This window comes from Schistocerca piceifrons, unplaced genomic scaffold (genome assembly GCF_021461385.2).
Source record: "Schistocerca piceifrons isolate TAMUIC-IGC-003096 unplaced genomic scaffold, iqSchPice1.1 HiC_scaffold_476, whole genome shotgun sequence".
NCBI classification, from domain to species: Eukaryota; Metazoa; Arthropoda; class Insecta; order Orthoptera; family Acrididae; genus Schistocerca; species Schistocerca piceifrons.
In genome coordinates this window covers 25,174-46,204 of record NW_025728707.1, presented here as the reverse complement: position 1 = coordinate 46,204, position 21,031 = coordinate 25,174, and the positions used below count along the sequence as shown (strand labels likewise).

General features: G+C 57.0%; 4 non-coding genes and 1 pseudogene across 4 annotated transcripts; all 5 read right to left on the bottom strand.

Annotated features, from left to right (window-relative positions):
• Nucleotides 1-9,055: 9,055 nt before the first annotated feature.
• LOC124752567 lies at nucleotides 9,056-9,248 on the bottom strand. Its single transcript, XR_007012170.1, has one exon. It is a non-coding gene; the product is annotated as a U2 spliceosomal RNA (small nuclear RNA).
• Nucleotides 9,249-10,005: 757 nt separating this feature from the next.
• On the bottom strand, nucleotides 10,006-10,198 carry LOC124752554. Its single transcript, XR_007012165.1, has one exon. It is a non-coding gene; the product is annotated as a U2 spliceosomal RNA (small nuclear RNA).
• Nucleotides 10,199-10,941: 743 nt separating this feature from the next.
• On the bottom strand, nucleotides 10,942-11,122 carry LOC124752543 (annotated as a pseudogene).
• Nucleotides 11,123-17,268: 6,146 nt separating this feature from the next.
• On the bottom strand, nucleotides 17,269-17,461 carry LOC124752542. The gene has a single exon (XR_007012157.1). It is a non-coding gene; the product is annotated as a U2 spliceosomal RNA (small nuclear RNA).
• A 743-nt stretch (nucleotides 17,462-18,204) lies between these two features.
• LOC124752550 lies at nucleotides 18,205-18,403 on the bottom strand. Its single transcript, XR_007012161.1, has one exon. It is a non-coding gene; the product is annotated as a U2 spliceosomal RNA (small nuclear RNA).
• Nucleotides 18,404-21,031: the final 2,628 nt, after the last annotated feature.

Sequence of the window (21,031 nt, the reverse complement as noted above, 5' to 3'; positions counted from 1 at the left end):
CGTCTGTCTTAAGGCGCAGAATGGTGTTCTTCTTGGCACGAGTTCGTTCAGAGGCAAGGTGATAAATGGATGGCTCCTCGCCTTCAATCAGGGATGCAGAACGACACCGCACCACCATACCGTCGGCTTTCTCCCGAGAGAAGCGAAGGATTTGCGCCTTAATTTTGTTGAGGCGCATGTGGAGCTGATCATACCGGTCAGCAGGAAGAGTCAGGGCGTCAGTGAGACACTGCTGATAGAAGGCCAACGTGCTACGTTTCCAGTGGGCGACGTCGCGACTATATTGCCGGATAACACGTCGCAGCCGGGGCTTCGCACAACGGAGCCACCAAACCACCGTGGTAGGGTACCGGGAAGTGTCCACGAGACAATCCTGCCACGTTTTCGTGACGAGAGCACGAAGTTCGGGCAGGGATAGATGAAGGGTATTCATCTTCCAAGAGGTGCCACGAGGAACCGGGACGGGACCCGCGATACGCAAGGAACACGAGTACGCACAGTGGTCACTAAAGGCCACGGGTATGACTTGGACGGCACAAAGGGCGGGAGTCAAATCAGCCGAGACATAAACACGATCAATACGGCTGGCTCCAGTGGGATAGATGTGGGTAAATTGCGTGTAGGCGGGATGGAAGTGGCGCCATGTGTCAGTAAGGTCAGCCGCCCGAAGGAGTGAAGCAAGCGCTTCACACCGCATAGGCGTCGGGACCTGGTCAACGTCGGCCACCACACAGTTGAAGTCTCCGCCAAAGACGATAGGGCGACGAGCTGCTAAGAAAGGGGGGAGATCAGACTGAAAAAGTGTTGTTCTGCCATGCCTGTGGTTAGCACCGGAAGGAGCATAGACATTTAGAAAAAGGACATCTTGAAGGATACATGCAAGAACGCGACCGTTGGGTAGCGTGGTAACGTGGGATGGAAGAAACTCTGATCGGTAGAGCAAAGCAGTACCCCGCCGGGCGTCAGGGTCAATGTTATACAGTGCCTCATAACCAGCAAGGTCAGATAGAAAAGGGGCACAAACTTCCTGGAGAAAGACCACATCAAACGCACCAAGGCGGAGAAAGTCCTTCAGAGATCGAAGTTTGACCGGGTTGGAGATGGAGTTGATATTGATCGTTAAAAGGGAGAGGGCTCCCGGCGGACGGTCAAAGGCAGGCATGGGAGAGCAACACAGAGTAGACAACGGCAGATAGGGTCACAGCCGTAGGGAAGCAGGTGTGGAAATATCCACACCAGAACCCAGCGATATCACCCCGGATGTGAGAAACAAATACCAAGCAGCTCATGTGGGGAAAGACCCACTCAATCACGCATGTCATCGCCCTCGTCGTCAGCCCAGTTCAGGCCTCCCCCATCGGCAGGATAGTCTAAGCCAGGCGGCGCAGACGCGTCGGACACAGTAGGGTGTGAAAGGGTGCGAGTACGCTGCATTGGCTGGTCGCTACCCTGGTCATGTTTCCGTTTTGCAGGGATCGCTCCCCGATCTCGCGAGGAACTGATAAGAGCCTCTAGTTGCCGAGCAGTTTGCCGCATACCGCCCGAGCGGTCACCGGAAACAGAGCGGGAAACTGAGGAGGCCTGAGAGTCAGCCTCACTGCCGCTCTCAGGAGGACGTAAACCGTCCGCTTCCTCCGCCGGCTGGTCCGGGTTCGCCTTCTTGCGCCGATGACGACGGCGGGGGGACTTAGCGTCATCTGCCGGGATGGGCGGGGTAGGAAGAACGACCTCCATCTGTTCGACAGCGACCACATCACTCGCCATAGCAGGCACATCAGACGCCGCCGGCGGTACCGCCACAACGGGCGTCTGGTCCGGGACGGGTCCGTCAGCCGGTGCACTGGGTGCCGGTTGCACTGCTTCTGGCGGGGGCGACACGTCAGGTCGCTCAGCGGGACGGTGGGCAGCGCCCGCCACTACCTCGCTGAGGAGAGGCACAAGGTCGGTACCAGCAGCGCGTTCCCGCGGCAGTTGTACAGGACGCCGGCGCGGGCAGTCCACGCGGAGATGCTCCGTCGATTGACAAAGGGAGCAAGTTTGCGGTTGCCCAATATAGGTGACCTGGGCCCTGGTACTCGCAACATTCATATACGACGGGATGTGCTGGCGGAGGTCCATGCGGACACTACGAACGCCGCTGTTGCCCTGGAAACGGTAGGCACTTCCCCACTTCTCATTCGTGATGCTGAGCACCGTGCCATACCGCGACAGGACACGGCCGATTACGTCATTGGGACACTCAGGGGGTACGTTAAATACCCGCACAGTCCGTATCCCAAAGCCAGATGGCACTATATGCACTGTTCCGACAGTTCCATCGAAGTAGCGGAACGGATGTTCGCCCGCGAGTGCCAGGCCATACTTTTCGTATTTCTCTTGGTCGAGAAATTTTACGAATAACGAGAATAAGACAAAATCCAGTTGAAAGGTGTCGACGTCATTTTCCGGTACTTTCAGATCACCAAATATCCATTCCTGTATTTCAAAGGCCGTAGGCCGTCTCGCTGCTCTGTCGAATACGCATTGAATGCTGTTCGACCGGTTCGACATATTCACCGCAAAAATATCAACGCTGGAAAAAGCAAGAACAAACGAAACGACCACGAAACGCGACTCGCGACCCGCTACAGAGCACAACGGACCGCTCCGACCGCGGGGTGCTTCTTAGCCAAAAGGCCGAGAAGCGATAAGGAAAAACCTTTTTTTTTTTTTTTTCTTTATTGTAATTTGGACACCCCATACAAGGTGGGCTGGCAGCGGAACAGTGTACTCCGCTCTTCAGCCATAAGCAGTACAATAAAAAAGAAAGGGAGACAGACAAGTAACAGAATGGCGGTTTAAAAAACAGGAGATACAATAGGTAAAAAACATGAAGCCGTTCACACTTGATGAAACAAACAAGAAAAACGTCGGCACTGGGCACAAACACTGACGAGGCAGATGACACACGTGAACGAAGGAGCGTGGACGGCGAAAAACACTGAGGCACAGACACGACGGCACAGACACTAAAACGAGGGCGATGATCTCCGGCGCGCGAAAGTTCACGAGGCGTGTGCGAGTCCGGGGACCTGCCAAGAGAGGAAGAGGAGGAGGAGGAGGAGGAGGAGGAGGGGGAGTGGGAAAGCGAGAGGGGAGAGCAGGGACGCCACGGGCAGGGGAAAGAGGGGGGAGAGAGGAAGGGGGAGGGGAAGCCCGGAAGAAGAGGGGGGAGGGAGGGGATGGGGGAAAAGGAAAGAGAAGGGAAGGGAAGAGAAAGGAGGGAGGGTGCCGAAGGGAAAGGACACCAGGAGGGAGGGGGGGCAGGGTCAAAGTTGATAGGAGGGGTAGATGGAGGGGACGAGGACATCATCAGGGAGAGGGAGCTGGCGGAAACCACCTTGGGAGAGGGTAAGGAGGGTGGAGAGATGGAGACCAGGTGGGACGTGGGAGTACAGGCGCGGCAGCGGGCGGGGGTGGGAGAGGATCGGGGAGACGAGCGGGTGAGGAGGATCGAGTTTACGGGAGGTGTATAGGATTCGTATCCTTTCGAGGAAGAGGAGGAGGTGGGGGAAGGGGATAAGGTCATACAGGATCCGCGTGGGGGAAGGGAGACGGATGCGATAGGCAAGGCGGAGAGCATGGCGTTCAAGGATTTGGAGGGATTTATAAAAGGAAGGGGGGGCGGAGATCCAGGCGGGATGGGCGTAACAGAGGATAGGGCGGATGAGGGACTTATAGGTGTGGAGGATGGTGGAGGGGTCCAGACCCCACGTTCGGCCGGAAAGGAGCTTGAGGAGACGGAGTCGGGAACGTGCCTTGGCTTGGATTGTCTGGAGATGGGGAGTCCAGGAGAGGCGACGGTCGAGGGTGACGCCAAGGTACTTAAGGGTGGGGGTGAGAGCGATGGGACGGCCATAAACGGTGAGATAGAAATCAAGGAGGCGGAAGGAGGGAGTGGTTTTGCCTACAATGATCGCCTGGGTTTTGGAAGGATTGACCTTGAGCAACCACTGGTTGCACCAAGCGGTGAACCGGTCAAGATGGGATTGGAGAAGGTGTTGGGAGCGTCGCAGGGTGGGGGCAAGGGCAAGGAAGGCGGTGTCATCGGCAAACTGGAGAAGGTGGACGGGGGGTGACGGCGGCGGCATGTCCGCCGTGTACAACAAGTACAGAAGGGGGGAGAGGACGGAGCCTTGGGGCACACCGGCGGAGGGGAAAAAGGTGTAGGAATCGGTGTTATGGATGGTGACATAGGAAGGACGGCGGGAGAGAAAGGAACCGATCAGACGAACGTAGTTAATGGGAAGGGCGAAGGTTTGGAGCTTGAAGAGGAGACCGGAATGCCATACGCGGTCATATGCGCGTTCGAGGTCAAGAGAGAGGAAGATTGCGGAGCGACGGGAATTGAGCTGTTCGGAAAGGAGATGAGTGAGGTGAAGGAGAAGATCGTCAGAAGAGAAGGACGGCCGAAAGCCACACTGGGTAACGGGGAGGAGGCGGTGCTGGCGGAGATGCTGGTGGATGCGGCGGGTGAGGATAGATTCCAGGACCTTGCTGAAGACCGAGGTAAGGCTGATGGGACGGTAGGAGGAGACGGCGGACGGCGGTTTGCCAGGTTTGAGGAACATGAGGATACGGGAGGTTTTCCACAGGTCGGGGTAGTAACCGGTGGACAGGACTACATTGTAGAGCCTGGCCAGGGTGGAGAGAAAAGAGACAGGAGCTTCACGAAGGTGACGGTAGGTGACACGATCGTGACCAGGAGCGGTGTTGCGTTTGGTGCGGAGTGTATTGATGAGATCTTGTGTGGTGATGGGGGCATTAAGGTCCGTGTGTGGAATGTGGTCCAAGTACTGGAAACCAGGAGCGAGGGGAGGGACAGAGGTGTCAGTTCGATCGCGGATATCTGGGAAGAGGGAGTAATCGAACTGGGGATCATCAGGGATGGAAAACACATCGGACAGGTAGGAGGCAAAGTGATTGGCCTTACTAAGGGCGTCAGGGAAGGGGTGATCATCGTGGAGAAGAGGATAGTAGGGGGAGGGTTTAGTTCCGGTAAGGCGACGGAAAGCGGTCCAGAACTTGGACGAGTTTATAGGGAGGGTAGCAGTTAAACGGGTGCATGTCTGTCGCCAGTCCCGGCGTTTCTTGGCCGCGAGCAAATTTCGAATGTGTCGCTGTAGTTGCCGGTGGCGTCGTAGGGTGTCCGGGTCATGCGTGCGGAGGAAGGCACGGTAGAGACGACGGGATTCACGGAGGAGGAGGACGGCCTGTGGTGGTAAGGTAGGACGGTGGGGGTGGATGGCAACAGTAGGGACGTGGGCCTCCACGGCCTCAGACAAGGTCTGCTGGAGAAAGGAGGCGGCATGGGTGACATCATCGGGACGGCGGTAGGCGAGAGGGTGGCTATCGACCTGAGTGGAGAGGGTATCCCGGTAGGCATTCCAGTCGGCACGGGAATAGTCATGGATGTACTTAGGGGGAGGGTCATGACGAGGGTCGGGGCGGGGGCGACGGCCGTCTAAAACGGTGAGGAGGACAGGGAGATGGTCGCTACCAATAGGCTCCAGGACATCCACCGTAATGCGACCAAGGAGGTTGGGGGAGGAGAGGATAACATCGGGAGTGGAGTTGGATTCGGGACGAGTGTGCTGGGGGATGGGGATGAGGTCGCCTTGAAGGGAGGAGAGGAACCGATGCCACCGCCGTAACTGGGCAGCGGAGCGACTATGGATGTTGAGGTCAGCGGCGATCACATAGGAGGAGAAGGTACGGTCGATGTGGGAGAGGAAGTCGAAAGGAAGAGGGGCGTTGGGGCGGACATAGATGGTGGCACAGGTAATGGTAAGGCCGGGGAAGAAGAGACTAAGGATCAGGTGTTCGGTGGGGTCGGGAAGGAGAGGCTGGAGCCGAACGGGGATCTGGCGGTGGTGGCCAATGGCAACTCCGCCACGCGCAACTGGGAGGGGATTATCGGAGCGGTGGAGGAGATAGGGGGAGGTGTGGATGGAGTGGTGGGGTTGGAGGAAGGTTTCGTTGAGGAGGAAGGCATCCACACGGTGGGTAGCAAGGGTGTGCAGGAAGAGGTTCTTGTTGGCGGGAAGGGAGCGGATATTGTTGAAAAGGATACGATGCTGTCGCGCCATGATAGGGACTTATACGAGGGTGTCAAGGCGGGAGAAGGTGAAATGGGCCTGGTTATTGGAAAAGGTGGCGTACATTTTAAGGTGGAATATGGAACGGGCGGCGAGGGAGATCTGTTGGAGGGTGTGGGGGCGCTGAAAGGGATGGACGTTTTGGAGGACAATGGTGAGGAACCTGATGATGTCCTCAGCAGTGGGAAGGGGACGAAGGGAATTGCCAGGAGGGGTGGGGGCGTCCAGGGGACGGACAGGGACGGTGAGTTCAGGGGTGGTGGGAGGGGGCCGGGCTTTACACTTTTGGGAGTAGGTAGGGTGGGGGAGGCTGCAGGTATTACAGGAGGGAGGGGATTGGAGGTTGGGGCACTGCCGGAGGAAGTGCGCTTGGCGACAATGCGGGCATGTGGGGGCCTCGCGGCACTCGGCTGTTGTGTGTGCATTGTAGCGCAGACATCTCTGGCAGCGCAGGGATTGAGGGGGGGAACGGGAGGGGTCGACTTTGTACCGCTGATTGAAGAGGAGGGCACCCTCCTTCAGGAGACGGTCAATGGAGGGGGCGTCCTCAGAGAACACCCGCATAAGGCGGGTGGGGCCGGTCGCGTTAAAAATGCGGCGGACTGCCCGCACCTCCAGGGTGGGATGGGCCTTCAGCTCCGCCAACACCTCCTCCTCCGTGATCGACGGACTAAGCCGAGTGATCACGGCGGTGAGGGTCGGCGGGCGACGCGGGGGTTGGGGTTGGCGGGTAGGAGATGGGGAGGGAGCAGGGGTGAGGGAGGCGTTAGGGCCAAAACGGGTGATGGGGAGGCGGGAGAGGATGTCAGTATGGAGGGTTGGGCTGGGGGAGGAGATGAGAACGGAATCCCGTCTGGGAGTAAGGAGAGAGATGGGGGCGCCAGGGAAATGTTGGCGGAGGAGGAGGGAGAGATTCCGGGCCTCGAGGAATGAAGGATCGGGACGGGACAGGAGATATTTGTAGAGACCGGGTGGGGAGGAGGAGGAGGAGGAGGAGGAGGGAGCGGGGCCTGGGGTGGAGACGTCCATGGCATTTTGGGGTGGGGATGGCGGGCGGGGTGGAGCCTTTTTAGGAGCAGAGGAAGTGGAGGCGCCACTAGGGCGTTTGACAGCGGCAGATGGGCGGGTGGTGACAGGAGGGACGGGAACGATGGGGAGGTGGTGGGAAGGGACAGGTCCCGGCACGGACGCAGCAGGCGGCGCCGGAGATAGTGACTGTGACGGTGCAGGCGAATGTGGCAGTGATGGTGATGGTGACGATGATGACGGTGGTGGCGGTGATGGCGATGGCGATGGCGATGGGGAGAGCTGGGCGTGGGCAGTGGCCCGACGGGCCACCACCCTAGCCGGAGCTGCAGTGACAGGCTGGGGGAGTGGGGGGAAGGGATCAGAACGAGAGGAAGAGGCGGGAGACGGGGAGACAAAGAGCGAGGGCGAAGGGATAGAGAGGAGGGGAGGGATGGAAGGAGGGGGGTGGGATTGGGCACACCAAGTGATAGTGGTGGAGGCGGCGGAAGGGGACGTATACACGATGGCGGTGGTGGTAGTAGTGACGGTGGCGGTGGGGGCGGACATGACGACAAGAAGAAGAAAGAAAAACACAGCACTAAAAGGACAGGACACACACTGGGGGACGACGGACGGCGACGGCGACGGCGACGGCGACGGCGACGGCGACGGCGACGGCGACGGCGACGGCGACGGCGAGAGGCAGGGACGCTGCTGCCGCGGACGGGGCCGGGGCGGCTGCGGCGGCTGCTGCTGCTGCTGCTGCTGCTGCTGCTGCTGCTGGCTGGACTGCTGCTGGCTGGACTGCTGCTGGCTGGACTGCTGCTGGCTGGACTGCTGCTGCCACCGGAGGGCGGGCGGGCTGGCTGGCTGGCTGGCTGGCTGGCTGGCTGGCTGGCTGGCTGGCTGGCTGGCTGGCTGGCTGGCTGGCTGGCTGGCGGGCTGGCTGGCTGGCTGGCTGGCTGGCTGCGGGACCACTGCTGCAGGCCGGGACCGGGAACGGCTGGCTGGCTGGCTGGCTGGCTGGCTGGCTGGCTGGCTGGCTGGCTGGCTGGCTGGCTGGCTGGCTGGCTGGCTGGCACCTGGAACCCCTAACACTTCGATTAGCGCGAAAAAGGCACAATCGAAGGGCGGTAACCTTGCGGTGTACCGCCGGAGAGATGAAGGAAAAACCGCAGCCGAAGGGCCTAAATGCTTGCAGCGTGTGCGCTCCACATGTGGGAGTGACACACGGTGGTACGGGCCGATATGGCAACTGGCGACCGTCGAAAACACCGCAAAAGCAAGTGCTGGAGGAAAGACAATTCACGGGAGCACTCGTCACCAGCCCAGTACTACCCTCCATGTCGAACAGTAAACCGCGACTCCCATTTGAACGCCGCTAGCTGCCAGGGCAGTGGAGAAGCCGTGAGGCCGCCCCACAGCAGCGCCAGGCCGGCGCGAGCTACACCGGCGCGAGGCCGGCGCGAGCTACACCGGCGCGAGGCCGGCGCGAGCTACACCTAGCCGAGTGCTTACATCGTCCACTGCCTACTGCGTACGTGTGTACACACGTATTCTGCGTGCGTGCGGCGGCGACGACGACGTTCGCGAGGAGCTAAGGATATAACTCCAAAAAAAAAATGTAATTAAAATTATCTGTGGCCGGACCATATGTGACGCCAACGAGGCATCCGAAGGCACTCTTCTGTGGCCACATAAATTACCAGCCTAGTGTAATGCGGCTGCAAGAGCGGACCGGCTAACCGCAAAAAAAAAAAACATAAGATGATGTTAAATTAATTACAAGAAATCGTGGTGTGAAAGCAGCTAACTACTGGGCAAATCGACAACCACAACAAGTTTTGCTACCAGCGGAATATCTGATCACTGCAGAATATTAACCCATTTCAGGCTGTGTTTTAATTAATTTTAGGTGGGCCGATCCCGGCGGTACTGCAATGCCGGGCCAACCCGCGACAGAGGTGGAGCAAGCCCCTAGCACTCCGTCATGAGCCAAAAATGAGTTTAATATTCTGGTCCTGCGATGCAGGACGTATCAGATATTAAGCTGATAAGAACAGATACTACACTTTGATCTTAGCCAAAAGGCCGAGAAGCGATAAGGAAAAACCGCAGCCGAAGGGCCTAAATGCTTGCAGCGTGTGCGCTCCACATGTGGGAGTGACACACGGTGGTACGGGCCGATATGGCAACTGGCGACCGTCGAAAACACCGCAAAAGCAAGTGCTGGAGGAAAGACAATTCACGGGAGCACTCGTCACCAGCCCAGTACTACCCTCCATGTCGAACAGTAAACCGCGACTCCCATTTGAACGCCGCTAGCTGCCAGGGCAGTGGAGAAGCCGTGAGGCCGCCCCACAGCAGCGCCAGGCCGGCGCGAGCTACACCGGCGCGAGGCCGGCGCGAGCTACACCTAGCCGAGTGCTTACATCGTCCACTGCCTACTGCGTACGTGTGTACACACGTATTCTGCGTGCGTGCGGCGGCGACGACGACGTTCGCGAGGAGCTAAGGATATAACTCCAAAAAATGTAATTAAAATTATCTGTGGCCGGACCATATGTGACGCCAACGAGGCATCCGAAGGCACTCTTCTGTGGCCACATAAATTACCAGCCTAGTGTAATGCGGCTGCAAGAGCGTTCTGGCTAACCGCAAAAAAAAAAAAATAAATAAATAAATAAATAAATAAATAAATAAATAAAGTTCGTAAGATAATGTCAAATTAATTACAAGAAATCGTGGTGTGTAAGCAGCTAACTACTGGGCACATCGACAACTACAACAAGTTTTGCTACCAGCGGAATATCTGATAACTGCAGAATATTAACCCATTTCAGGCTATGTTTTAATTAATTTTAGGTGGGCCGATCCCGGCGGTACTGCAATGCCGGGCCAACCCGCGACAGAGGTGGAGCAAGCCCCTAGCACTCCGTCATGAGCCAAAAATGAGTTTAATATTCTGGTCCTGCGATGCAGGACGTATCAGATATTAAGCTGATAAGAACAGATACTACACTTTGATCTTAGCCAAAAGGCCGAGAAGCGATAAGGAAAAACCGCAGCCGAAGGGCCTAAATGCTTGCAGCGTGTGCGCTCCACATGTGGGAGTGACACACGGTGGTACGGGCCGATATGGCAACTGGCGACCGTCGAAAACACCGCAAAAGCAAGTGCTGGAGGAAAGACAATTCACGGGAGCACTCGTCACCAGCCCAGTACTACCCTCCATGTCGAACAGTAAACCGCGACTCCCATTTGAACGCCGCTAGCTGCCAGGGCAGTGGAGAAGCCGTGAGGCCGCCCCACAGCAGCGCCAGGCCGGCGCGAGCTACACCGGCGCGAGGCCGGCGCGAGCTACACCGGCGCGAGGCCGGCGCGAGCTACACCTAGCCGAGTGCTTACATCGTCCACTGCCTACTGCGTACGTGTGTACACACGTATTCTGCGTGCGTGCGGCGGCGACGACGACGTTCGCGAGGAGCTAAGGATATAACTCCAAAAAATGTAATTAAAATTATCTGTGGCCGGACCATATGTGACGCCAACGAGGCATCCGAAGGCACTCTTCTGTGGCCACATAAATTACCAGCCTAGTGTAATGCGGCTGCAAGAGCGGACCGGCTAACCGCAAAAAAAAAAAACATAAGATGATGTTAAATTAATTACAAGAAATCGTGGTGTGAAAGCAGCTAACTACTGGGCAAATCGACAACCACAACAAGTTTTGCTACCAGCGGAATATCTGATCACTGCAGAATATTAACCCATTTCAGGCTGTGTTTTAATTAATTTTAGGTGGGCCGATCCCGGCGGTACTGCAATGCCGGGCCAACCCGCGACAGAGGTGGAGCAAGCCCCTAGCACTCCGTCATGAGCCAAAAATGAGTTTAATATTCTGGTCCTGCGATGCAGGACGTATCAGATATTAAGCTGATAAGAACAGATACTACACTTTTTTTTTTTTTTTTTGTTGGGCCTCCTTCCTCCCCTACAGCCCTACCTTGTCCTCTCCAAAATTGCCGCCATCCTAGAGTGTCGACGCAGCACGCACAGGGTGCATTGAGTAGCAAGACTTGTTGCCAGGAACGAAATTAAAAGCGAGGGCATACTCTGCTATGCCGCAGTGTGCGACGACACGTGACGCAGAAAGACACCTCGCTCTGTAGGTGTGAAGAAATAGTGAGTGGAGAACCAAAAAGGAAGAAGGAAAGAAAGATAGAAATGAAAGGAAATTAAAAACGGGACGGCAGCACACACAAGTGAAAATGAAACTGGCGAGATAATCCCATCGCCTAGAGAATTAACTAAGGATAAGCTTCTAAGAGTGATTGCGTGATTCCTATTTTTCCAATAAAGTTTTCGCAATAATTGTTCCAATTGCGAATCTGAGGTCAGTCAAGTCAAAGATCGGTGCAAAAACCAGGGGCAAGCCCGGGCAATGCCTGGACAAGGCGCCCTAGGCAACCTGGAACACCGTTTGATATCCATGGATCATTGCAACTTTCAAATACCGGGAAAAAGTGGTCGTATAGTTTCGAGCAGATTCCACCACGCGATGCTGGCTCCACAGGTAGTCCATGTAAGAGACAGCATCGGCGAGGGAAAGGTCGTAGATCGTGAAAATGGTGTGGCCCAAGAGCCACACCATTGCGTTACGCCTTGGTCGGGGTTGTGTTTGAAGATCAGGTGTAAGGAACCAGTCGGTGGATACATTTGCTGGCGTCGTCCCACCGATCAGCGCTATGAGTACACGTGCAAGGGTCCACACTTCTGTGACGTGGGGGCAGAGGAGGCGATGCTCCCTGGTGTCAACGTCACCACAGCGGCCGCAAGCAGCCGAGGGCCGTAGGCGGATGGCCGCCAGGCGATGGTTAGTGGGGATTAAATTGTTGACGACACGGTACCATAGCGCTGAAACTGCCGTGGGAAGGGCTGAGTTGTTAATATTAGCCCAAACTTGGCGCCAGATGACCGACGGTCGTCTGTCCTCTAATTTATGGGGCTTGGGCTGGCCTCGGAGTGCCTGGTAAAGGCGCTTCGACGTGCGTGCCTTGTCAGTGGCCACTGCGAGGACATAACTGCGGTGAAAGTAATAGTCTCTGACCGTCGTCAGCCGGATCGGAATATGCATCAAACAGACCGGTGCACGCGCCGAGTGTGGACGATAACGGTCGAAGAGGACCGCTGTAGTCCCACCGGGGTCGGCGTCGCGCAAAGCGGCGACACGGTGAATCAGAAGGGCCGCACATTTCCGGGAAAAGTCAATGAGGCCAAGGCCGCCATCGACCTTCGGCAGTGTACAGGTCAGCGCATCAACCTTGAACAGCGCATGCCGCCACAAGAGCCAATATACTGCTTGGGAGATGGCTCGGCCGATCTGCTTCGGCAGCGTAAGGAGTTGGGCGACATACCATGCTCGTGAGAGGAGATAACCATTAATAAGCTGGATGCGTTGATGGAGGTCGAGCCGTCGATCAGCGTGGCTCACGCAAAGGCCCCTGATGCGTGTGAGAAGCCGCCGCCACGTGAGGGTTAACATACGCTGCGGACAGGCAGTCACCTCAAGACCCAAGATACGCTGTTCCCCTACAACTCGGTACCAGGGGCGTTCGACGGTCAAAGATCGTGGCCCTAGCGGGAGTAACACAGTCTTGTTGGGATTTAACTGAGCACCGGAGGCCCGTTCATAAACATCGAGAATGCGGCGAACGGAATCGATGTCCCTTGCGTTAGCAACGAACACACCAACGTCATCGGCGTAGGCCGCACAGCGGAAGGTGACGCCTGGGAGAACGACACCGTCGACCAACCGGCCAATGTCACGCAGCATGGGGTCCAGCGCTAAGGCAAACAAATACATCGACAAGGGACACCCCTGTCGAACTGACCGTTTGATGGGAATGGGGCGCGACCGGCAACCGTTCACCACGATAGTGGAATTCGCCCCATCCAAGAAGTTCCGGATGATGCGTATGAAGCGCTCCCCAAAACCCATCCGCGACATAACGCCCAGCAGGTAAGGGTGCGAGACCCTGTCAAAGGCACCGGCAAAGTCCAAGGAAAGAATGGCAGCCGGGGTGCGAGTGTCAGCGGTGAGCAAGACAGCATCGCGGTACAGGGAAGCGGCGGTGAAGATGTTCCGACGCGAAACGCCACAGGATTGAGTGGGGCAAAGTACCTTAGTCATCGTCTGTTTGAGACGAGAGGCCACGCATCGTGCCACCAACTTATAGTCAGTGTTAAGGACAGTGATAGGACGCAGGTCTTGAGCTCGGCAGTGACCAGTCACCTTTGGAATAAGGGCAATACGTCCAGATAAAAAGTCGGCGGGTAAGTCGCATCCAGCAAAAATCTCCTCGCACATTGTGCAGAAACGGTCGCCGAGCAGGTCCCAAAATTGTTGGTAGAACTCATAAGGGAGACCGTCGGGGCCAGGTGACTTGCGTCCCGGACAGGCACGGAGGACAGATGTGAGGTCAGCGAGTGTCAGGGGCTCGGTTAAAGAGTCGCGGTCATGATGATCCAAAGAAGTTGGCACCCCACTGACAAGTGCACGTTGGGCGGCGACGTCGACCTCAACATCCTGGAAGAGGTGCGTGAAATGGTCCGTCAGGTGTTGGAGGACGTCACGGTTGTCCGTGATACGCGCACCATCGTCTGTCTTAAGGCGCAGAATGGTGTTCTTCTTGGCACGAGTTCGTTCAGAGGCAAGGTGATAAATGGATGGCTCCTCGCCTTCAATCAGGGATGCAGAACGACACCGCACCACCATACCGTCGGCTTTCTCCCGAGAGAAGCGAAGGATTTGCGCCTTAATTTTGTTGAGGCGCATGTGGAGCTGATCGTACCTGTCAGCAGGAAGAGTCAGGGCGTCAGTGAGACACTGCTGATAGAAGGCCAACGTGCTACGTTTCCAGTGGGCGACGTCGCGACTATATTGCCGGATAACACGTCGCAGCCGGGGCTTCGCACAACGGAGCCACCAAACCACCGTGGTAGGGTACCGGGAAGTGTCCACGAGACAATCCTGCCACGTTTTCGTGACGAGAGCACGAAGTTCGGGCAGGGATAGATGAAGGGTATTCATCTTCCAAGAGGTGCCACGAGGAACCGGGACGGGACCCGCGATACGCAAGGAACACGAGTACGCACAGTGGTCACTAAAGGCCACGGGTATGACTTGGACGGCACAAAGGGCGGGAGTCAAATCAGCCGAGACATAAACACGATCAATACGGCTGGCTCCAGTGGGATAGATGTGGGTAAATTGCGTGTAGGCGGGATGGAAGTGGCGCCATGTGTCAGTAAGGTCAGCCGCCCGAAGGAGTGAAGCAAGCGCTTCACACCGCATAGGCGTCGGGACCTGGTCAACGTCGGCCACCACACAGTTGAAGTCTCCGCCAAAGACGATAGGGCGACGAGCTGCTAAGAAAGGGGGGAGATCAGACTGAAAAAGTGTTGTTCTGCCATGCCTGTGGTTAGCACCGGAAGGAGCATAGACATTTAGAAAAAGGACATCTTGAAGGAGACATGCAAGAACGCGACCGTTGGGTAGCGTGGTAACGTGGGATGGAATAAACTCTGATCGGTAGAGCAAAGCAGTACCCCGCCGGGCGTCAGGGTCAATGTTATACAGTGCCTCATAACCAGCAAGGTCAGATAGAAAAGGGGCACAAACTTCCTGGAGAAAGACCACATCAAACGCACCAAGGCGGAGAAAGTCCTTCAGAGATCGAAGTTTGACCGGGTTGGAGATGGAGTTGATATTGATCGTTAAAAGGGAGAGGGCTCCCGGCGGACGGTCAAAGGCAGGCATGGGAGAGCAACACAGAGTAGACAACGGCAGATAGGGTCACAGCCGTAGGGAAGCAGGTGTGGAAATATCCACACCAGAACCCAGCGATATCACCCCGGATGTGAGAAACAAATACCAAGCAGCTCATGTGGGGAAAGACCCACTCAATCACGCATGTCATCGCCCTCGTCGTCAGCCCAGTTCAGGCCTCCCCCATCGGCAGGATAGTCTAAGCCAGGCGGCGCAGACGCGTCGGACACAGTAGGGTGTGAAAGGGTGCGAGTACGCTGCATTGGCTGGTCGCTACCCTGGTCATGTTTCCGTTTTGCAGGGATCGCTCCCCGATCTCGCGAGGAACTGATAAGAGCCTCTAGTTGCCGAGCAGTTTGCCGCATACCGCCCGAGCGGTCACCGGAAACAGAGCGGGAAACTGAGGAGGCCTGAGAGTCAGCCTCACTGCCGCTCTCAGGAGGACGTAAACCGTCCGCTTCCTCCGCCGGCTGGTCCGGGTTCGCCTTCTTGCGCCGATGACGACGGCGGGGGGACTTAGCGTCATCTGCCGGGATGGGCGGGGTAGGAAGAACGACCTCCATCTGTTCGACAGCGACCACATCACTCGCCATAGCAGGCACATCAGACGCCGCCGGCGGTACCGCCACAACGGGCGTCTGGTCCGGGACGGGTCCGTCAGCCGGTGCACTGGGTGCCAGTTGCACTGCTTCTGGCGGGGGCGACACGTCAGGTCGCTCAGCGGGACGGTGGGCAGCGCCCGCCACTACCTCGCTGAGGAGAGGCACAAGGTCGGTACCAGCAGCGCGTTCCCGCGGCAGTTGTACAGGACGCCGGCGCGGGCAGTCCACGCGGAGATGCTCCGTCGATTGACAAAGGGAGCAAGTTTGCGGTTGCCCAATATAGGTGACCTGGGCCCTGGTACTCGCAACATTTATATACGACGGGATGTGCTGGCGGAGGTCCATGCGGACACTACGAACGCCGCTGTTGCCCTGGAAACGGTAGGCACTTCCCCACTTCTCATTCGTGATGCTGAGCACCGTGCCATACCGCGACAGGACACGGCCGATTACGTCATTGGGACACTCAGGGGGTACGTTAAATACCCGCACAGTCCGTATCCCAAAGCCAGATGGCACTATATGCACTGTTCCGACAGTTCCATCGAAGTAGCGGAACGGATGTTCGCCCGCGAGTGCCAGGCCATACTTTTCGTATTTCTCTTGGTCGAGAAATTTCACGAATAACGAGAATAAGACAAAATCCAGTTGAAAGGTGTCGACGTCATTTTCCGGTACTTTCAGATCACCAAATATCCATTCCTGTATTTCAAAGGCCGTAGGCCGTCTCGCTGCTCTGTCGAATACGCATTGAATGCTGTTCGACCGGTTCGACATATTCACCGCAAAAATATCAACGCTGGAAAAAGCAAGAACAAACGAAACGACCACGAAACGCGACTCGCGACCCGCTACAGAGCACAACGGACCGCTCCGACCGCGGGGTGCTTCTTAGCCAAAAGGCCGAGAAGCGATAAGGAAAAACCGCAGCCGAAGGGCCTAAATGCTTGCAGCGTGTGCGCTCCACATGTGGGAGTGACACACGGTGGTACGGGCCGATATGGCAACTGGCGACCGTCGAAAACACCGCAAAAGCAAGTGCTGGAGGAAAGACAATTCACGGGAGCACTCGTCACCAGCCCAGTACTACCCTCCATGTCGAACAGTAAACCGCGACTCCCATTTGAACGCCGCTAGCTGCCAGGGCAGTGGAGAAGCCGTGAGGCCGCCCCACAGCAGCGCCAGGCCGGCGCGAGCTACACCGGCGCGAGGCCGGCGCGAGCTACACCGGCGCGAGGCCGGCGCGAGCTACACCGGCGCGAGGCCGGCGCGAGCTACACCTAGCCGAGTGCTTACATCGTCCACTGCCTACTGCGTACGTGTGTACACACGTATTCTGCGTGCGTGCGGCGGCGGCGGCGACGACGACGTTCGCGAGGAGCTAAGGATATAACTCCAAAAAATGTAATTAAAATTATCTGTGGCCGGACCGTATGTGACGCCAACGAGGCATCCGAAGGCACTCTTCTGTGGCCACATAAATTACCAGCCTAGTGTAATGCGGCTGCAAGAGCGGACCGGCTAACCGCAAAAAAAAAAAACATAAGATGATGTTAAATTAATTACAAGAAATCGTGGTGTGAAAGCAGCTAACTACTGGGCAAATCGACAACCACAACAAGTTTTGCTACCAGCGGAATATCTGATCACTGCAGAATATTAACCCATTTCAGGCTGTGTTTTAATTAATTTTAGGTGGGCCGATCCCGGCGGTACTGCAATGCCGGGCCAACCCGCGACAGAGGTGGAGCAAGCCCCTAGCACTCCGTCATGAGCCAAAAATGAGTTTAATATTCTGGTCCTGCGATGCAGGACGTATCAGATATTAAGCTGATAAGAACAGATACTACACTTTGATCTTAGCCAAAAGGCCGAGAAGCGATAAGGAAAAACCGCAGCCGAAGGGCCTAAATGCTTGCAGCGTGTGCGCTCCACATGTGGGAGTGACACACGGTGGTACGGGCCGATATGGCAACTGGCGACCGTCGAAAACACCGCAAAAGCAAGTGCTGGAGGAAAGACAATTCACGGGAGCACTCGTCACCAGCCCAGTACTACCCTCCATGTCGAACAGTAAACCGCGACTCCCATTTGAACGCCGCTAGCTGCCAGGGCAGTGGAGAAGCCGTGAGGCCGCCCCACAGCAGCGCCAGGCCGGCGCGAGCTACACCGGCGCGAGGCCGGCGCGAGCTACACCGGCGCGAGGCCGGCGCGAGCTACACCTAGCCGAGTGCTTACATCGTCCACTGCCTACTGCGTACGTGTGTACACACGTATTCTGCGTGCGTGCGGCGGCGACGACGACGTTCGCGAGGAGCTAAGGATATAACTCCAAAAAATGTAATTAAAATTATCTGTGGCCGGACCATATGTGACGCCAACGAGGCATCCGAAGGCACTCTTCTGTGGCCACATAAATTACCAGCCTAGTGTAATGCGGCTGCAAGAGCGGACCGGCTAACCGCAAAAAAAAAAAACATAAGATGATGTTAAATTAATTACAAGAAATCGTGGTGTGAAAGCAGCTAACTACTGGGCAAATCGACAACCACAACAAGTTTTGCTACCAGCGGAATATCTGATCACTGCAGAATATTAACCCATTTCAGGCTGTGTTTTAATTAATTTTAGGTGGGCCGATCCCGGCGGTACTGCAATGCCGGGCCAACCCGCGACAGAGGTGGAGCAAGCCCCTAGCACTCCGTCATGAGCCAAAAATGAGTTTAATATTCTGGTCCTGCGATGCAGGACGTATCAGATATTAAGCTGATAAGAACAGATTTTTATTTTCCGAGATAATTCTTAGTTACAGTTTTAAGAAGTATAATTTTAAGAAAGAATATTCATGACTCTATACAAATCGAGTTTTACAAATTTAATGAAAATTAAATTGAAATATATAGTAGACGGTTCTAACCGCACTTAAATAGTTGAATTTAATTCTAATTCGTGGGTTAAGCCCACTACTTAAATATTGGAAGACCGCGTTAGGCGCGGATGCTTAAGTATATTACCTTAAGATTAATCCCGCGATAGGCGCGGCCTTAGATATTTCAGACCGGGGAAGGTTTGGAACTAGTTTTAGGAACTATTTTGTTTTATTTCATTCATCTCCATGCCCTGACAGCACACTGCACATGCACGGCTGCCAGCGGCTGGTGTGCCACGCACGCAGGCGGGTCACACGCAGCCGGACTTCTCCCCTCTGTCCGCCTTGCGGCAGACGTCACCGGGGTGTCGTGGCAGGAGGGCGTTGCTTCCCACGCTGGCTGGAGACTGCCGGGCAGTAGGCACACGTTTGGCGCCGCCTAGCACCGCGCCAACCGAGGTGGGGGCCATATTCGGCGGACACCACGGAGGGAGGGGCACCAGGCAGCACCGCACGCACCGCTACTGACTCGGCACTGCTGCAGTGCGGCGCGAAGATGGTGTAGCGCCGCAGGTCCCGCGTCGTGGAGGAGAATCTCGACGCCGACGTCACGAAGGCACCGACCTCGAAGTTCTCCGACGACTGCAGTCTCGAGGGTCTCGCAGCCTGACGTCAGAGCATGCCACAGTCTAGGGGGACACATACTGGCGGTGGCCAGTAATGTGTTCCACGTAAATGTCGCGGGACCACTTGATGGTGTCAGACACCATCAGCCGCCGCATCAGTTGGCAGTAGCGGCTAGCGATGCCTAGGTGCCGAAGCACTGCATCGTTCTGGCGGTCCCACGCCCCCAGACTGCCGACAACCAGGGCGTCGACAGTGACGGAATAGCCGCGAGCGGCTAATCCGCGCGCAACGTCGGCGTACTTTATCCTCTTCAGTTGCCGAGCGTTGTCGAGCGCAATCCGCCTATTCTCGAAGGGGATTGTCACATCGACGATGGTCACAGTCTTCGCGGCCTCGTCAGTTATTACGAGGTCCGGACGCAGCCCACTGCTGTCCCCTATGACGGCTTGGTTAATCCTGATGTCAGGAACAGCAGCGTTTCCTCTCCTTGGCCGCCCAGCGACTGCTGTCGCGAGGCGGTTGAGGACCGCGTTGTGACGATACTGCAGGGCTGCTGAGTGCACCATGCACGCGTTAATCACGTGCGGGAGCGTCTCGTTGTTGTGGCCACAGCGTCGGCAGGCTTTGTTGTTGTTTGCCCGCCCATCAAAGCGGCGACAACCGTTCAGAGGCACGACTCCGAGCCTGGCGCGATGGATAAAGCGCCAGTCTGCGAAGCGGGTGTATTTGCCTCCCGCTATGAAGTGGTTGGACGCTGTGGACTCCCTGGTGCACTCGAACACCTTCCCCTGGTCCGGTTTCCTGAGTAGGATGTGGCGCAGGCGCTGTCTCAGACACTCGCGGAGCGTCCGCGAGAGAAGACGTTTGGCGCCCCCTCCCACCCGGACATGCTCGACGCCAGTGTTGACGATGCGTCCCACGCTGTCATCATCGTGCTGCGGTCCATCGCCGCCATCTTCGAGGTGTCGTGTAGTCCCGGTCGCCGTCGCCTCCGTGGCCGGCTGCGTCACCCCTCCGATGCCGCCGTGTTCCGCGTCGTCAGCGATGGCGGGCCGGCCGCCGACCTCCACCTGCAACTCGGAAAGCAGTTCACTCCAGCGCCAGGTGACGCCACGCGGCGCTAGGCGCCTTGTGGCGTTCCTGACGCGCGTCCACAGTGACTGGATGTCACCACCGTCGCGTGCGAGGTCACCCTCAGTGCTGCCGCTAAGGTAGGTGGCCAAGTCGGAACGACTCGGCTCCCTCCCCAGTCGGCGGCGCGCGGCCGTAGATAGAGTGGCCCAGGCGATGTCTCGGACGGTGGCGTCGTCGCAGTGCAGCATGCGGAAGCCGTGGACGATCGTCGAGATGTCCGCAGCGTCCGCGAGCGGCGTCAGGCCGCATCCTCCCTCTCCCAGCGCGAGGTAGAGCTGTTCAGTGGACGCACGCTGTGGGAGGAACAGCCAAGATTTGACAGCCGCTTTCACTGCCTTGTCGAGTGCAGATAGCGGCCCCTTGCGTACCGCTCCGCCCCGCATGACAAAGTCAAGCCTAGGGAGGAGGAAGACACGCACAGCGTCAATCTTCTGCCAGGGAGCCAGCAGGGAAGCGTCCAGGTGCTGCAAGTCGCGTCGAATTGCCGCGATCGCATCCGTTGGCGTCTGCGTGACTTTGTACCCGGTGGGGACGCCAAGATGGAGGTAGGCGTCACCCGCACCGAGCACGGCTGGTTCTCCCCCTTGCAGGGCGAATACCGAGCCTAGTGTCTGCCGACGGCGGATGTGAAGCGTGGCACACTTCGACGGCTTGAAGGTAAGCCCGGCCCACGTCGCCGCCTCACCCACAACATTGAGGAGCGTCTGCATCGCCTCTGAATCCCGCGCCAGAAGCACGATATCGTCCGCATACGCCAGTGCACTCACACTGACGCCGCTAAGCGGAATACCACACTCATTTCTGAGCGAGGTTGCGGCGCGAA